Consider the following 16,473-nt stretch of genomic DNA (forward strand, 5'->3'; position numbering starts at 1 on the left):
GGTCGTACCTGGACCGGTGGTAAGCAGGCCGGAACAAAGGCCTGCAGAACCACTCCCTCGACACAGTGAGCTGTTAGGGTTTTTTTTTTTCACGCAGCAATGGAGGCCATAATGAATATATTTATGGGAGATCTCGCAGGATCTTCTGTGAGATTTGATTTGATATCAGCGCTTGCTGACTTGCCAAAAGAAAAAGATTTTATTTTATTTGGGAAGAAAAATATCACGTGCGGCTCCGCATCAGTGCAAATTTCCCGAGTACGTGCGCGACGGCCTCGATAAGAAAGTCATAATAGCTGCAGAAAGCAAATCGTTGGCCTCAGCTGGCGAGAGCCCACACGTGTAGCTGCAGGCTTCTAGAAACAACAGAGCCTTTTGTTCACAACGCGAAGCTGGAGCTGAACCATCGATCGGTATCGTTGCGTCCATCAGACAAACCGAGAACGACTCGAGTCTTCCGTTGGATGGCAAAGAGCACGAGACATCTCACATCTGTGGCACGGATTTTCTTCTGATCGAGTCTGATCACGGCAAGTCGTTCGACACATTGACCTTCGAGCTCGAGCTCGAGGACACGTGCCATTCCGGCACTACACGCCACTTTGTCGATTCGGTTAAACTAGTGCCGAATAGAGTGCAGCGTCACGCTTTTCTCACTTTACACACCTTTTCTGGTCATGGCTCTTGGATCATGGAAACAGGGACGGAGCCAGGATTCTAACATAGGGGGGGCAAGGTTTTCCGTGTGGTGACTCACTGGATTTTTTTTTTTTTGTGCAAAGATGATCGTGGCTTAGGTTAATGAAAGATTCCATCAAAAGAACAAAACATGTGGCGGCTTTGAACAATTTCATTTTTACTAAAAGTTGACATATAAGAAATACAAAGGGTAATTCACATGCTAATGAAATAAATCTAAGGGATAAACAATGCAAAATCTTATCTCATTGGTCAGGACTCAAGAATATTTCCTAATAACAATTTTACGTATACAGTTTGTGTTGTCCCAATCATTTAGTTCTAAAGGTACAGATTAATCTAATTACAAAATATAAGCCAAGGATGAAGTAAAGAGAATGAGAATCGAGAGTAATTACTTGCCTCATCGCCGAGCTAGCTGTGCGGCCGGCCGGCCGTCCGTGCATCCATTGGATCGTCTTGCCCCCTTCGACAATCAGATCTTGATTTAGGAATTGCATGGCGCTGAATACGGAACTGCCCTAGACGGCGGCTATACCTTAGCGATAGCATCGGAGGCAAGTAAATAAAAGGAAAGAAAACGACGCTAATTACGTCCTTCGTCTTCCTGTTGTGGGCTGCTGCAGGGGCCTGCTATAGATGGGCTTTACAGTTTTGCACTTCACGTGGTTAGGGGGGGCGAAGTTAGCCATGCGTTCATTATTTTCACCTGCTTTTACCAAAAGTTTGATCGTTATTATGTAAAAACAAAATCGTCAGGGGGGGTCTAGCCCCCCCTCGTCCCCCCTTGGATTCGTCCCTGCATGGAAATGTGTAGTTCATATGATTGTCAGCTCACAAGTGTGGCTCTTTAGAATATTGTGCGGCGATACCATGCTGTATCTGCTATTATTTGATTATTATCGTTCGTGCATGCTTTGTTTTGTTGGCACCTAAACAAACAAAATGGCTTTATCATCAGGGTTGAGATACTGCCACTGGCCTCTAATAAAAAAAAATGCAGGGGACAAAAGTTTCAGCGATAAGCATAAGAGAAACCTTCGCCAGAAAACAAGCTTGTCGACAACTACGTGACACTTCTTTACATTTGTTTTCGGTGTTATAGCTTCTTTTTTTTGAGACAGTTTTGGTGTTATAGCTGGCGTGTTAGGTTGGAGAGCATCTTAATCTTATTTTCTTCCTCGTGTCTTATAGTATAGAGATTAATTCGAGGTTCTGCTCGCTCACCGTAGCCTAAATTGCACATTCAGAATACAGAAAATCTGTATAGTCTGTCCGTATTGCATTCAGAATAGAGAAAATCTCGATCGCCGCGAGTCATTAGAATGTTGCTTTTTTTTAGGGATCCCCACACTATATTAATTTGAAGCAAAATTCATAGGGATACACTATATTAGAATGTTGCTACTTACTATGTTTTTCTCTTTCTTTCTTTCTTTCTTTCTTCTTCCCCTTTCTGTGTATACCAGCAAGTTTTTTTTATGGTACTAACAAGGCCGCTGATCAGACAAATCATCTAAACATGGTGCGATGGGCCTAGAGACGGACGCAAGTACTGGACCACAAGCATGTAGGCCCATAAACGCTCGAAGGCAGCTGGTACCTGGTGGCCCAATTGGCCTGCTTGCTTTAATTAACTCAGGTTGCTCTCCTACAACAGCTAATTGTACCACATCGGTTGTGCAGAATTAGATTGAGGATGACGGGGTATAAGAACAATATCACCGGGCTATGGAACATCGGCCTTGCGCTTGGGGCAATGATGCAACTAGTGAGGTTGGGCGTCGGGCGCTTCCTGTCGTCGTGCTAGGCCAGGCCCGGGAAAGGGTGACGGGCGAGCTTAGGCGATCACTTAAAGCGATCTATAGCATCGTCCGACAGAGAGCTCTCCCCAGCATGATTTGCGCCCCAATAGGTGTTTGCGCGCGGCTACATGGGTTGTGGCCCAATAGCACTGAGTCGCTCGCTCACCCGAATCTAGTTGCTTTCTAGCCCGGGAGTTCCTAGTAGGCGCCTTATACACCGGCTAGGAGATCTGACGCCCACTAGCCAGCAAGAATGAGTCGGCCCATTTGCATTTGGTTTGTCGGTCAAACTTTGACTTTTGCAAATCTATGTTTAAAAAAAATCATAGAATCAAAAAATTTTCTTAGATTTTAAGAAAACACAAACTTCAAATTGGTTCACGCATTTGAAAAGTTCATCGATTTTTTTAAGTTCATCAAATATGAAAAGTCCATAAATTTTGAAAATAAAGTACAATAATTTTGGGAAAGGAAAATCACAAATGTTAAAAAAGGTCATCAAGTTTGAAAAAGTTCATTGAGTTGGAAAAAAAGTTTATTGATTTTGAAAAAGAGTTCACAAATTAGAAAAGAGTTTATCAACTTCATAAAAAAAATCACTAATTTTAAAAAGGTTCTTCAATTTTTTAAAAATCTTAAATTTGAATATTTACATGGGTTTTGGAAAAAACTTCATCGAATTTAAATAAAAAGTTTCCTAATTTCAAAAAATCATGAATTTCAAAATTACAAATAAAATAAAATTAAATAATATAACTTATACGGAAATTATAAAAAAGTTTAAAAAAGAAAATAAAAAATAAACCAAGACCTATCCAGGAAAAACAGAAAAAAAAACAGCTGCCTGTTGCACCCATAGATGGGCCAACCCAGTAAGAGCACTTTCATTGGCAGTTAACAAAATGTACATTAACGGGCGATGAAGGTGCCAAATAGGAAATGCCTGCTACTCCCTCCGTTCCAAAATGATCCAACTTTGTATTAAGTTTGTACTAAAGTTAGTACAAAGTTAAGTCATCTATTTTGGAACGGAGGGAGTAGCTCTTTATTCTTTTGTCGCCCACGTCGCCTGTTCGGTTCACTCATTTACCAGTTTTTTTAACAAAAAGGAAATGAGAAAATGTTTGTGGTCTAGCAAAAGGTTCATATTTTTTTTGAGAAGTTCCCTAATTAAAAAACTGTTCATGGGTTTAAAAAACTACACAATTTTGAAAATCAATTTGAAGATATGGAAAAAGTTCACAAATTTAAAAAAGTCATAATTTGGAAAAAGTTCTAGAACGTTCACAAAATTGGTGGGAAAAAGAAAACGCACGATGCGAACTTGTGTATTATTTGAGCGAAAAAGTATTACCCTACATGGACCCCTTACAACAAAACTCGCTTCTCCGGAAGGGAGAGGGGAGGGCGCGCCTTTTACCGAAAGCACCGCAACCAACGCTTAAGGTGCCAAATAGCAAGATCACTAATTAAGGGGTAGCCCTTGTAAATGTCAGCCCACTTTTTCTCTGGTGCTAAGTGGCGCACTTCATGTCACAACCTGGAAGTTTCCCTTTTTATAGATTCGTTTTTGTTTCAAAACAGTTTATCTTTTGAACCATGCGTCCAAATCACAAATTGTTTTCACCGTTGATTTTCACGTCAATCTTCAAAACTATATCTCGTATTAATAGGTTTTGTTGAACTTTTTTTATAAAAATCAAGAATAAAAATGATAAAATAAAAATAAAAACAAATCAAATAAAAGAAAAAAGAAAAAAGAGGAACAAAAAATTGTTCGAAAACCAAAAAATGGAAACCAGAAGCACAGTTGTGCCTTTTCACCTTTTTAAAGCAAGGTTGTGCTTTCTCCTTTTCAGGAAGCATAGTTGCACTTCTCGAGAAAGCATGGGATGTGTTTTTCCATTTTCAGGAAGCATAGTTGTGCTTCCCCGTAAAAAGGAAAAAATCACAGCTCGTGCAAGTGTAGGTTATGCTTCTCGTGCAAGCACAAGTTGTGCTTCTCATGGAAGCACGAGTTACGTTTTTTCTCGTAGAAGTACATGATATGCTTCTCGCGGAAAGCACTGTTTTCCAAAAAAATCATCAAAACCTAGATAACCCGGGCAAAAGCTAATAAAAGTATTTAGAAAATCTAAAACGCAAAAAAGGTAAAAAAAAAATATCAAAATCTAGAGGGAGCGTCAGTGCGCGACACGTGGCGGCAGCTGAGCACATCACTTGGTGCTCTCAAACAAAAAAGACCTTTGCGAAAGCCCCCATAGATACCATTAGTTAGTTGCTCCCATCAAATAGGAACCAGCCCGCCCAAGTGCACATGCATGAAAATGAAAGGCTCAAACCGAAGGTAGCTAGTACCTAATTAATTCGGTTTGTTGCTGTGTGGAAAGGTGAGCAGAAATAGTTTGAGGATGATCCGGGGTATAAGAAAAAGATCTTCGGGCTTTGCCACATCCATCTTTGCACTTGGAGCAATGACGCAGCTAGTGAGATTTCATGAGACGCGTTAATTGCCGGTTGAAAACTATTTCAGAACCCCCTCTTTCGCTCTCATTGGCCATTGAGAATTTTTGGAAGGGTTCCAAACATTTTTCTTGCTCCAAACATTACTCATTACACTCTTTTTGAGTGGGAAGTGATCCAATTAATGCCCAAGCATTGGGCAAGAAAGAAGCATGAAGACTCTAGGGAGAATACCTCGTGAAAGAGTAGCTTTTCTCTCTAGTTTGATGTGGTGTCGAGCAGTTTTCCCCTCCTGTAGCGCGAGAGGCAAAACCGCAAGCGATTGCAACACTCACGTCAAGCGTCGGCGAGGCTGACGGTTCCTCTCCCCTCCGTCCGCCGCGGGCAGCGTGAGGGAGGGAGAACCCCGTTTCTCCGCTTTCGACTTGTAGATAGGGTTAGGGTTAGGTTTCACGGTGGCGGTGATGGCGCCGCGTCAGAATAAGGTGATGTGGTTCCACCTCCACCATGACGTCTCATCGGGCGGCGCGAAGGATCTGGCAGCTTAGTCTTCTTGATGCTCATGCGCGACGGCGGGATTTGTTTTCTCGTGGCATCGGCGCTTGGAGGATGGCGGCGACGTGATAGGGAGTTCGTCGGCTGGGATTCGATCCACTAAGACTTCGCCGATCCAAACAGAATCGTCGGATCCTCGGGGTAAATTCCTGACATACTATGGGAGGTTAGGATGCTTCTGCCGGTGGTGTCATCCGCTTGTGCATGGGCGGAGCTCTTTTGGACTTGTGCCATATCCAGCATCGACGGCTCTTTTCTACAGGGCGATGATCTGACAGGATCGGGGACCGGCGACTTCCCATCCGCCACCAACATTGAGATGCTGGCTCCGGCAGTGGAGCATCGGTGGAGGCGCGCCACCGGCCCGTTTTGGAATATGGCGGCAGTTAACTTCCTTTGGACCTTGTTGTAATTTTCTTCCTTGTTGGGGTTGTTTGTATTGTTGGTGTTGCTAATAGATCTAAGATTTTTTTTGCAAAAAAGGACAAAAATGGCGTGGTGTCTTTTTGCCTTCCAGTCATCATGTGATTGGACTCTGGGAATCATGTAAAATTTATTCTCTCGTTCTATAAAGATATGGTACGCTTAAGCGTACTCTCAAAAAAAAACTTTACACCTAACCCATGGTATCCAATTATAGTAGTCTAATCCTTGGTGCAAAGGAGGCATGTAGATTTTATTAGAAGTTAAACGGTGCAATGTTTGATTAAATTTATAGAAACTAAGAACTGAAATATCAAATTAGTATCATGAAGTACACAATAAAAATATTTTCACCTTGTATTTTTTACAGTAGGAGTTCATAGTTTTTTTCCCTATAAACTTGAACAATCTTTTCGGACAATCTTTTCGTTTTGCTGATATCTCTGGCTGCTAAACAAACATGAAGTTGGCCCACAAGTTCACCATTCCTATGAAGTGTACTTTCCGCAATTCAGCTAAAGTTACAATGTACTCCCTTCGTCTTGAATTAGTTGTCTTAGTTTTATATAGACACAGATGTATCTAACACTAAAACACACACGGTTTAATTCCCTAAATGTACAATTCTACCTGAACACGCCATGCTCAACCATAACATCGAATCTAAACCCCTGATTGAAACCTGGAGCAACTGCTCCTCCGGCAGCAGTGGCACGCACACGGTTTGCCTTACTCAGGCAAACTTTTCCCATCCCATGCAGTATCGACCTTTCCTAGTCCGCGAAACATTTGAGATGATTTATTAATCAGCACAGCTATAAAAGAAGATGAAGAAGAAAGAAAAAAGAAAATGAGGAAGGACAAGTAGCACAGGTCTCACGTTGATAGGTACAAGAGCTACAGCATTGTTTTTTCAGTGAAAATACAAAAGCCACTGCATAAAATAGAACGTGGTGCCATGGGCCGAGAGGCGGCACAAATCTAGCCATATTACCGGTGCACCGGGAGGCTCAAAGCGAAGGGCTGGTACCTGATGGCCCAATGGGCCTTTCTGTTTTAGGTAGCTCAGGTCGTGTTTTTCAGAACCAATTAACTCATGTTGCTGGTGGGTTAATTGTACCACATCGTTTGTGCAGAAATAGTTTGAAGATGAGCCGGCTATAAGAAGGAGATCTCTGGGCTATGGAACACTCGCCTTGCGCATGGGGCAATGACGCAGCTAGTGAGGTTATAACGAGGCGCGTCAATTGCTGGTTGAAAACTATTTCAAAACCCCCTCTTTGGCCTTCATGGGTCACTGAGAATTTTTGGAAGGGTTCCCTACTAGTGAGGGTAAAACCCAACAGATTTAAATATAAAATCTTTCTTTTCGGAGTAAATTGCACAAAACCACCACTTTGAAGGCTAGGTTTGCAGAAAACACTACGTTACATTTCTTTGGTAGAAAGCACCATCTTTTGTGTAATCTTGTTGCAGAAAACACTGATCGGTGAATTTGGCTCAGTTAAACACGGTTATGACAGACGGGTCCCGCTTTTCACTGACGTGGCATAACGTTAGGCTAAAGACAGGGTCAAAATGCGAAACATCCCTAACATTCTTCACTATGCCGCCCCCTTGCGCCCGCAGCCTCTCGTGTTTTCCCTGCACTACCATATGCCGCCGCCGCCATGGTTGACGACCGCCGCCGCCGCCGCTTGAACTCCTCAACATATGGCCGGTGAGCCACAAGCACCCCACGCGTCGGATCCGACCCGAGCACCGCCACCTCGTCCGGATCCGGCGAGGGATACCACGCCGCTGCCCTGGTTTGGCCTCCTGCACGAAGGAGGTGTTCAACGCCGTGCAGCGCAGATCTGGCAGCCCTCTGTCGCGGCAGCCCTCGCGCAGCGCAGATCCGGTGGCCCTCCTTGATGAGCTCGTGATGAATCGAGAGCGCGAGGCATCACCGGAGATGGCCATGGCCATGGCGAATCGAGAGTGTCAGGCGTCACCGGAGATGGCCATGGCGAAGCCGCACCCACAGCCGCAGACATCCCTCCAGGCGTCGTCGGCCACCGCCGGGGGCAGCCTTACGGGCACGGGGCAAAGTAGCAGCGAGCGCTGCAGCGAGACGCTGGAGAGGTAGCCCCACATCAGCACCACCTGCTCCTTCCCCGCCTCCGTGCGCCGTCCTCGTCCATCTCCTCCTCCCCGCTTGCCCCCACGAAGCCAACCTCTGCAGGGTCTAATTGCTTTTTTACTTTTTGATTCAGGGGTGTCTTTGTAAAATTGAAGGACTAGTATGTAAATTTTGATCACAAATGGTCTGACACGAAATGTTATGCCACGTAGGCAAAAAAAGGCCCCAGCTGTCATAAACGTGCTCAACCGAGTTAAATCCGCCGTTCAGTGTTATTTGCAAAATGTTTAGGGTAGACATGGTGCTTTCTGTCACGAAAATGTAACGTTGTGTTTTCTGCAAACCTAGCTCTCAAAGTGGTGGTTTTGTGTAATTTACTCTTCTTTTCAAAAGTATGTTGACGAGATTTGCATATTCCGGTTCAGCCCCCTGCTCGCTGACCGTGTGAGTGTGGTCTGTGCAGTCTGAATGGAGAAAATCTGTATGGCATGTCTGTATTACAATGGCATATTCATTCATGTACTAATTCAAAGTCGAGAAAATATCTGTCGACGTGATCTTGGTTCCCGGAGGAGCAGTGCGTAGCTCCTTCACGAGCTGTATGTATGTTTTGCCCTGCTCTTAGCCTGGCCTAGTTCAGTCTCCAACTCCAATGTATATCTAAGGCTGAAAGTTGAATGACCGGGCAGCAGCCCAACATTCAGTAAGCAACCTTGCTTCAGACAAAGAGGAAGAAGAAGCAAGGTAAAAACGGAAAGGCAGCGGCAGAAGTAGCAACAGGTCTCACGCAGGTACAGAACCTACTGCGCATAAAACAAAATGTAATGCCATGGGCCGAGAGATGGCACAAGATCAGCCATATTACGGAAGCCAATAACCACCTGAACGGCCCGAGTAGCCTAAAAAAAAACCCTGAAAGTACCCACACGTGTTCAAACCGGAGGGAGCCGGTACCTTATGGCCCAATGGGCTGCCTGTTTTAATTAACTCAGGTTGTTGCTCTGCGGCATGATGAATCTGCTAATTGTACCACATCGGTTATGGAGAAATAGTTAGAGGATGACCCGGGTATAAAAAAGAGATCTCCGTGCAACGATACACCCATCTTTGCGCTTGGGGCAATGACGCAGCTAATGAGGTCATACCGAGGCACGTCAATTGCTGGTTGAAAACTATTTCCAAACCCCCTCTTTGGCTCTCACGGGTCATCGAGAATTTCTGCAAGGGTTCCCTCTCTGTGAGGGTAAAACCCAACAAGTTGAAATGTAAAAAAATTCTTTATATATAAAATACATCAAGACTACAATATCATACAAGTAGCGTTATGTAGACAATATATGAATATATTTATTTAGTAATGTATTTGTTGATAGTTATTCTTATAATAAATTTGGTTATACGCTACACCTCTTGCTTTATAAGATAAAATTATACACCTTAATTTCAAGTGTGGAAGGAGTACTAATTGTTCCAAGGAAAAGTACTACCTAGACGAGCACTACATTCTCCACAAAAAAACTATAAACTTGAAGTGAAGCATATTTTCTCAATTCAACTTTGGGCAGCTAAAGTTACAAATGTACGAACTAATATTAAATTACAATAAAAACAAACTGGAAAACATGCTTAATTCCCTAAATGGACAATTTTACTTGAGGACGCCATGTCCAACCATGATGTCTAATCTGAAAATGAGGAGGAAGAAAGCAAAAGTAGCAACAGGTCTCGCATTGTTGCGTATACAAGAGCTACTTTTCTTTAGTGAATATACAAAAGCTACTGCATAAAACAAAACGTTTTTTTAGACAAGCATAAAACAGAACGTGGTGCCATGGGTTGAGCGACGGCACAAATCTAGTCATATATTGTGGACGCCCCTCTGGGTGCAGGCCCAAAGTGCACACGCATGGGAGGATGATCATCAAACCGAAGGAAGCTAGCCCAATGGGCCTTCCTGTGTCCGTTAGTGAGTTAATTTTTTCGAAACGGAGTTGATGAGTTTATTGTACCACATCGGTTGTGCAGAAATAGTTTGAGGATTGACCGGACTATAAGGGTGCGAGAACTCTGGATACAGATAACTCATCCTTGCGCTTGGGGCAATGACGCAGCTAGTGAAGTTATACCGAGGCGCGTCAATTGCTGGTTGAAAACTATATCCAAACCCCCTCTTTGACCATCACTGGTCATTCGAAATTTTTGAAAGGGTTCCCTCCCTGCGAGGGTAAAACCCAACAAATTGAAACGTAAAATCTTTAACCCCGCTGCTCGGACGAGCACAAGATGAAGATGATCCATCCAGCAAGGCCATCTTTCCCTAACTATGGTTACAAAATAAGAAGGCAACCGAAGAGTATCCTGTCTAGATCCGCCTAAAACCTTGTAATAGGGCAGTTAAACCTTGCTTTCTTTCTGTGGCAGCTACTCTCCGGTTGCCGTCGAGCGCTGTTAACAGTCTATGTTGGTTGACTTTGCCTTGCCTTTATATAAAAAGTTGGGGCGGGGGGAAACCCCTTTTGGTTCAAAAAAAAAAGGCTCAGCGGCCGGCTCAATTCCCTCGGGCCTTGTTCGTTTAATCCTCCTTCCAAAGGGATTGAAGTGGATTAGAGAGAATTTTGGCTTGTAGGGATCTAATCCTTCTCAAACCCTGCCATTCCCCTTCAAAAACCATCTCAACCGAACAAGGCCTCAGTGGAAAATGCCACAGAAACGCACCGTTGAGCCGGCAGCACGGCGGCTTGCACACGGTTGTTGTCTTGTTGCCTCGCCTTGCTCAGGCAAAAGGCCGACAGACTTTTCTCGCCCCCAAATTAGCATCGGCCTTTCCTGGCCCGCGAAACTTTCGATCCCATTCCGCGACCTCGCACCAGATATTCACATGCAGCCAGACTTCCCTGTACATGGAGAACTATCAGAGCGCACCAGCAGCCACGACTTGCGCACAAGGGCTGGCCACACCGCTCACCCATCCAACGAAAGTCTCTGACCTGAAATCGAGATGATGAACGAGCAATTTGTGTTGATTCTTCCGGTGGTACCCATTCTTGTGCAAACGCTTCGTGCCCCTGCTCTCCGCTGCTACCACATCAGACACGACTACACGAGCAGTCGAGATCATACCCAAAAGCAGAGAACTCTCAACAGACTTACCTGTGCACCGAGATCTACCAGAGCGCACCAGCAGCCTGGACTTTCGCAAAAGGGCTCAGTCAGGGTCTCTTGATTCCGGGTGGTATTGCGTCAAACAAGCTTGTCCACTGTTATTTCGTTCGTCATCATGTCCCATCGAGATTAATTCGTGGTTCTGCTTGCTGACCGTGTGAGTGTGTGGTCTGTCCAGTCTGAATCGAGAAAATCTGTATGGTATGTCTATATTACTACATCACATATTCATGGACTAATTCAGTGTCGAGAACATCTCTGTCACCGTGAGTCACCGAGAATATGGCCTGGTTCAGTCTCCAGCTCCAATGTATATCTCCAACTGAAAATTGAATGACCGGCCAGCAGCCCAACATTCAGTAAGCAACCTTGCTTCAAACAAAGGGGGAGAAGAAAGGAAAAACGGAGAGAAAGCGGCAGAAGCAACAAACAGGACTCACGCAGGGTTTTTTTTTTTTTGAGCAGGGACTCATGTAATGCCATGGGCCGAAAGGAGCTTGGTATCTTATGGCCCAATGGGTTACCTGCTTTAATTAACTCAGGTTGTTGCTCTGCGGCGTGATGAGCTAATTGTACCACATCGGTTATGGAGAAATAGTTTGAGGATGACCCGGGTATAAGAAATAGATCCCTGGGATAAGGTGCACCCATCTTTGCGCTTGGGGCAATGATGCAGCTAGTGAGGTTATACTGAGGCGCGTCAATTGCTGGTTGAAAACTATTTCCAAACCTCCTTTTTGACTCTTACGGGTCATTGAGAATTTCTAGAAGGGTTCCCTCTTTGAGGGTAAAACCCACAAATCAATATGTAAAAAAAGTTTTGACAAAATCAACTTTTAACCTTTGCCAAATGTGATGTTTGGGTTGTAACTTGTGGTACCTTTCAGCCTTTCCTTTCTGAATGGCAGTTCAAAAAGAAAAAACTTCTATCAAAGTGAAACTAATACTTCATCCGTTCACAAATTCTCTCTCGGTTCCTAAGATTTTTTAGAGATTCGATACAGACTAAATACGAAGCAAAATGAGTGAATCGACTGTCTAAAATACGTCATTATACATCCTGATGTAGTCCATATTGAAATATCTAAAAGACTTATATTTAGAAACGGAGGAAGAATAAGATGTTTCAAATATTTTATTAATATGGATTATTGTACGAACTGAAATTAGTTAACAAATACACTAAAGTATATCTATATACATAGGATTTAGAAAAAAGTTAGAATATCTTATGCTTATTTATTGAAGAAGGGAGTAGTAGTCTAGCTAGTACTCCTACGTGCTTCACAGAAGCCATATATATTTGGGATAATTAGATTTATGCCCCTAGTTGTGTCCCACTCGTCTGTTTTACCCCTAATTTCCAAAAGTCACCGGTTCTGTCCGAGTCACTTTGCTCCTCTTATGCTTTTGCCCTTTGACCGTTTGACCGTCAATTTGAAAACTTCATAACTAATTCATACTGAATCAGAAAAATGCAAATAAGATACCAAAATGTTCAGAAAAACATCACCTATATGTCAGTGTCATTTGCATTCATGAAAAAAGTGTTAGAAAGTGCACATCCGAGTTTTAGCTCTTTTGATACCACCATGAATAGTGAACTCAAAAAAATTCAAAAAAATATGGTGGCGAAGAACAACAAATGTTCTAAGTGCTTGCCAAGTTTCATTAGGAAACGACATTCGTGGAAGTCGTGGCAAAAAAAATCTATTTTGGAGTGCTGATTGTTTTTTTTGCCACGGCACCCACGAATGTTATTCCCTGATGAAACTTGGCAGTCACTTAAAACATTTGTCATTCTTTGCCACCAATTTTTTTCAATTTTTTGAACTTTTTTAGATTTTACTATTCATGGTGGTAGCATAAGAGCTAAAACTCGGATGGGCACTTTCCAACACTTTTTTCATGAATGCAAATGACACTGACATATAGGTGATGTTTTTCTAAACATTTTGGTATCTTATTTGCATTTTTCTGATTTAGTATGAATTAGTTATGAAGTTTTCAAACTGATGGTCAAACGGTCAAAGGGCAAAAGCATAATAGGAGCAAAGTGACTTGGACAGAACCAGTGACTTTTGAGAATTAGGGATAAAACAGACGAGTGGGACACAACTAGGGGCATAAATCTAATTATCCCTATATATTTTATCCGAAGTCAAATGGTGCAATGTTTGACCAATTTTGTTCAAAATACCATCAAGACTACAATATCATATTAATCTATATCTATATCTATTACCTACTGTTGAGGATATAGACCTTAGAGTCACCCGCCAGGAGGGGCCGGGTTACTCATATGGTTATTGCCAGAAGCCTGGCGCCAAGCTTGAAGACGGTGGGCCAAAGATGGGCTTAAGACCCGGATATGGCTTAAGGCCCGTAGTTGTAATCATTGTTTTGGTAGAACTTGTAGTGTAAGGCAAGAATAGTTGAGAGTCCGAGACGGACACTCTTATGAGCCGGCCGGGACTCTGAGAGCTGCAGGGCGTCAGCCTCCCTATATAAAGAGACGACCCGGCAGCAGTTTAAGGCAGAGAACGATCTCATCGAGAGCCGGGCATAACAGTTTCGCTCCCTGGTGATCGTAACCCTAATCAATACCACCTCAAACTGGACGTAGGCTTTTACCTTCACCGTAAGGGGCCGAACCAGTATAAACCCTCGTGTTCCTTGTCCCACATTAACCCCTTCAAGCTTCCTAGCTGCGATGGCTCCATGACTAAGTCCTAGCTCGAGGACATCTGCCATGACAATTCCACGACAGTTGGCGCCCACCGTGGGGCCAGCGCATGGTGGATTTGAGTTCTTGAAGGGCAGCTTCGAAGGGCTCAAGGGATACGCTGTGGGCCGGATGACCAAGAGTCGTCGCGGCAAGCTCTATATCGACGATGCAAACTGGGGCCCCGACGCCGGCTCAATTGAGTACGGGTACCGGGTCCCCTTCGGCGGAATTCATGTTTTCATTGGCAAGATTGGTGAGCCGGGCCCTGAGCCGGATCTCTGCGCCGATCTCATCGAGACGGCTCAGCGTGCACGACCCGCCCGGGCCCGGCCTGCCTTACGGCACGCTTTTGTAGGATGTATCCATGGAGGGCCCTCTGATCAATCTGGATCTGGTGATGAGGCGGCCGCCGGCTCTGACGGCGAGTCGTCCACCGATGAGTCAAACTCGTTGTATCAACTCCAAGATGGCAGGCTCATGGGTTGTTCCGGTGGTGACAGTATTCCGGACCCGTTTGAGCCGCTAAGTCAGGTTGGAGTCTTTATGGCCGGTGCGCAGCCTGTTCAGAACCCCGCTGCTGGAGCGGGAAACCCGGTGCCTTCTCCGGCTCAGGTACTAATGGATCTCACGGACAAGATGACGGCGCTGTTAACCGCTACGATTGACCCGGCAGATCAAGCTCAGCATGATGCGGTGGTGGCGCAGTTAAAATTGGATCTAGTGAAAGCCAAGGAGGATCTGGCAGCAGAGGGGATCAGGATGGCTGCGGAAAGGGCGGCTCTCGACGCCCAAACCCAGTTGATTCAAGCGCAGTCCTTCCGGCTAACGATGGATCAAAACGCGTCCAATGAGGTCCTGAGAAGGAGGCATCAAAAGGCCCAATCTCGACTCCCTCCGGTTTATGATCCACGAAACCTCTTCAACACGCCAGGTGCAGGGTCTAGTAACCCGCCAGGGGTCATAGTGCCCGGGTCTGGGACCCCTATTCAGCCACAAGTGATGGGGCCTCCCCAGGTGCCCCCTGCCCCGCCTCAGTACGTACCAACGCCCCCGGGTCATTATAATAACCCGCTGGAGAACATGGTCGCCGCGGCGGCACGGCTGGCGGCTCTCCCAGTTGACGGCGACTCTCCGACGGCTATCGAAACCCATCGGGTCAGGGAACTCCTTCAGACAGCACTGGCGCAGCAAGAGGCGTATTCCTGCAGCCGAGACAGGATCCACTCGACCCCTCGTCCAGGCCGGAGCCCGAGTTACAGCAGACACATGGTTTCAGCGACCGGTTCAAGTAACGTCCGACGCCGTGACCCGCCCCCTGGCCACGGCCCGGTTCATAACGGAGCCTTTCACGCAGCAGACCAGGACAGAGTGCGGTAAGAGGCGGAGCAGGTGCCTCAATTGACGGCTTACCAGACCCCCCCGGCTTATCCGACGACTTCCGTCGACGTGGGTATCCCTACCAGGACTGGGGGTGTCCCTTGTTTAGTACCAGCTATCCGTAATGAGCGTCTACCCAAGGACTTCAAAGGCCCTAGGAAGGTGCCTAATTACACAGCAAGACGTAACAGCCTAATTACACATATTGGACTATTCACTTCGATGGGTCCAGGCAGTTGGAGGGCTCGGGGGCTGGAGTTGTATTGGCTTCCCCTCAAGGTGACAAGTTCCATTATGTGCTACAATTGATGTTTCCTTGCACTAACAATGCGGCTGAGTACGAGGCCTTGCTCCACGGTCTTCGGATGGCTAAGGAGATGAGCTTGAGCCGGGTCAGGTGTTTCGGTGACTCAGACTTGGTGGCTCAACAAGTATCAGGCAAGTGGGACTCTAAGGACCCTCTCATGGCGGCTTATCGCCGCGAAGTTGATGTCATTGCTGGGCACTTTCAGGGCTACCAAGTAGAGCACATTGATCGCAGGAAGAACGAGGCGGCTGATGCTTTAAGCCGGCTAGGCTCTCAGCGAAAGCCGGTGCCGCCTAATACTTTCTTGGATGTCCTGTATAATCCTTCTGTTAAGCTGCCTACAGAGGAAAACTTGGTTGTCCCCGACCCGGAGGCACGACTGGTGGCGGCTCTCCATATCATACCAGACTGGACAATGCCCTATCTGGCTTACATGACCTGGGGCGAGTTACCTGAGGATGAAACTTTGGCCAGGCAAATAACCCAGCGGGCTAAGTCAATGATAGTTATCAATGGTGAGTTGCACCACCGCAGTGTTACGGGAGCGTTTCAGCGTTGTGTTTCCCCTGAGGAAGGTCAAGAGATCTTGCGTGAGATCCATGAAGCGGATTGCGGCCATCACGCCGGCTCAAAGTCTCTTGTGGCCAAGGCTTTTCGTCATGGTTTTTATTGGTTGACGGCTCATGCTGATGCAGAGGACTTGGTCAGTAAGTGTGACGGTTGCCAAAGGTTCTCGCGACGAGCTCATGTACCGGCTCAAGAACTGAGGATGATCCCAATTACTTGGCCCTTTGCGGTCTGGGGGCTTGATATGGTTGGGCCTTTCAAAAGG

General features: G+C 45.4%; 4 non-coding genes and 1 pseudogene across 4 annotated transcripts; all 5 read left to right on the forward strand.

The window, feature by feature from the left end:
• Nucleotides 1-4,960: 4,960 nt before the first annotated feature.
• Nucleotides 4,961-5,092, forward strand: LOC123081124 (uncharacterized; annotated as a pseudogene).
• Nucleotides 5,093-7,137: 2,045 nt separating this feature from the next.
• On the forward strand, nucleotides 7,138-7,285 carry LOC123081120 (U4 spliceosomal RNA). The gene has a single exon (XR_006438637.1). It is a non-coding gene; the product is annotated as a U4 spliceosomal RNA (small nuclear RNA).
• A 1,885-nt stretch (nucleotides 7,286-9,170) lies between these two features.
• Nucleotides 9,171-9,318, forward strand: LOC123081121 (U4 spliceosomal RNA). Its single transcript, XR_006438638.1, has one exon. It is a non-coding gene; the product is annotated as a U4 spliceosomal RNA (small nuclear RNA).
• Nucleotides 9,319-10,151: 833 nt separating this feature from the next.
• On the forward strand, nucleotides 10,152-10,299 carry LOC123081117 (U4 spliceosomal RNA). Its single transcript, XR_006438635.1, has one exon. It is a non-coding gene; the product is annotated as a U4 spliceosomal RNA (small nuclear RNA).
• Nucleotides 10,300-11,878: 1,579 nt separating this feature from the next.
• On the forward strand, nucleotides 11,879-12,024 carry LOC123081119 (U4 spliceosomal RNA). Its single transcript, XR_006438636.1, has one exon. It is a non-coding gene; the product is annotated as a U4 spliceosomal RNA (small nuclear RNA).
• The last annotated feature ends 4,449 nt before the right edge of the window (nucleotides 12,025-16,473 follow it).

Source organism: Triticum aestivum, chromosome 3D (genome assembly GCF_018294505.1).
Source record: "Triticum aestivum cultivar Chinese Spring chromosome 3D, IWGSC CS RefSeq v2.1, whole genome shotgun sequence".
NCBI classification, from domain to species: Eukaryota; Viridiplantae; Streptophyta; class Magnoliopsida; order Poales; family Poaceae; genus Triticum; species Triticum aestivum.